Here is a 2,157-nt window from a genome sequence, read left to right as displayed (position 1 = left end):
ACAGGAAGTAAAGACGCCCACTGATGCCTTTACACAGTAACAGACCACCTTTAAATATTAAAAGGTCAATATTAGTACACATATTTTGACTTTTGGGAAGATACCACTCCAGTCTACCCGTAAACCCTAAAATGGTGAGAACCCCAAAGTGTTATGTTAGAAATGTATAATAGGGTCTCCAGCACATAGAAACTGCCGGATGCTAACCTGCATATGTTGGTAGTAGGGACGTTTGCACAATTAACATACGTTTTGTTAGATAGCATTAAACCGCATTACAGCCTGCAGACAATAGTTGGCGGATTTTGACAGTTTTGGAGTGGTTTTGGGGTTATTGAGGATGATTTTAAGGATGCATAATGGCAGTTTTTACCAGAAATTGTAATTGCCGTATGTCTACCCTCAGTGGCCTGATTTTGATGAACGTTGGGATAGTTTTAATGTTTTAGAGCAGGGGTGTCAAACTCAAGGCCCGGGGGCCAAATCCGGCCCGTGACTTAATTTCCTTGTGGCCCCACAAGAGCTTGCAAAGAATATAATATGTTTATCATACGGTTATATGCCGATTTATAGAAGCACGTTGCCCATAAACTACATGTCCCACAATGCATCTCAAATTTGACTTTTTTATCAGAATTTGACCATTTTTTTCCAAAATATGCCTTTTTTTTCTCAGAATTTGAATTTCTTTCTTCAAAATATTCCTTTTCTCTTAGAATTTAACTTTTTCTCAGTTCCTTTTTTTTTCAAAACGTTGCTTTTTCCCCCCAAATGTCACTTTTAATCCAATGCAGAGGCAATAATGTAATATACTGTAATACATCATTTTATATATATTCAATATTTATATAGTCTTAAAGTTACAACCGGCCCTTTGAGTGCAACCATAATTCCAAGGTGGCCCGCGATGAAATTGAGTTTGACACCCCTGTTTTAGAGGATGCTGGATAGTTGTTATTGGAGAGATATCTTTTATTCTCTGAATAGGTTTAAATCATATAAAGGTGTAGCATTTCTGACTGCAGTTGTTCTGACTAACACTAATTAACATTTCCATGTTCACAAAAGGACTGCTCTCGTGTTTCTCTGGTGAACAGAAGGCTGGCTCACAGTTTTTTTATTTCATTGTTTTTTGCAGGAACATATAATTAATACATTACATGTCACATGTTAGACACTTTTATCCAAAGCGACTTCAACACTAAATACTGTGGACAATCCCCACAGGAGCACTTTGGGGTGAAGTGTCTCAGGGACACAACGGCATGCTCACTGCAGTGGGGTTTGAACCTGTGACCCCCTGATCCCAACACCAAGGCTCTATCCACTGTGCCACACGCCTCCTGTAATTCTGCCTGAAAGAGACAGACAATGTGTGTAATTATAACCAGGAAAGTGGTTATGATGATTTATCCACGTATAATTTCCCAGGAAACAAAGAGCGGAGCGGCGACCTTCACCTGCTGAGGAAGATCTGTCTCTGTCCTCTGAGGGGGAAACTGGCAGCAACACAGGCGAGGGGAGAATAGAAACTGTAGAGAAAAGGAGATAGGATCAGATGAATTGATCCCTGTGCGAGAATGCAGGTGTGTTAGAGACACCAGGAATAAGAGACAAAGGAAACTTGGAGAACATCGTGATCATAACATTATCGCTTATTAAACAGAGACTAAATAAACCAACAGCCTGCCTAGATTTTAAATGATTTTATTAACTTAAAAATTATCGTACTGATAAGAACAAAATACGTACCAGCGACATTATTGTTCACTTCTTGTGTTCTGTATTCTTCTGCTCTTCCATTCAGTGTTCATTTACATAATATCTGCACACAGTAAAAAGAGGTTGTTTTTAGAGAAGGCAGAAAATTACATTGATACAAATATTTAAATGGAAGGTGTGTGTGTGTGTGTGTGTGTATGTGTGTGTGTGTGTGTGTGTGTGTGTGTGTGTGTGTGTGTGTGTGTGTGTGTGTGTGTATGTGTGTGTGTGTGTGTGTGTGTGTGTGTGTGTGTGTGTGTGTGTGTGTGTGTGTGTGTGTGTGTGTGTGTGTGTGTGTGTGTGTGTGTGTGTGTGTGCGTGTGTGTGTGTGTGTGTCCGTAAAGCAGATCAGCCCCACCTGATCGTTGAGGAGCGTCATGTGACCACAGCTGGTAC

The 2,157-nt window shown here is 40.1% G+C and overlaps 1 long non-coding RNA gene across 1 annotated transcript; it reads right to left on the bottom strand.

The window, feature by feature from the left end:
• Positions 1 to 1,260: 1,260 nt before the first annotated feature.
• LOC307039278 lies at positions 1,261 to 1,879 on the bottom strand. Its single transcript, XR_013808194.1, has 3 exons — positions 1,753 to 1,879; positions 1,461 to 1,532; positions 1,261 to 1,355 (listed from the first exon to the last, which is right to left on the bottom strand). It is a non-coding gene; the product is annotated as an uncharacterized lncRNA (long non-coding RNA).
• Between the last annotated feature and the right edge of the window lie 278 nt (positions 1,880 to 2,157).

The sequence above is a fragment of the Notothenia rossii genome, assembly GCF_949606895.1.
Source record: "Notothenia rossii genome assembly, chromosome: 5".
Taxonomy (NCBI): Eukaryota; Metazoa; Chordata; class Actinopteri; order Perciformes; family Nototheniidae; genus Notothenia; species Notothenia rossii.
The sequence above is the reverse complement of the archived record's forward strand: the minus strand, read 5'-3'. Positions and strand labels throughout refer to the sequence as shown.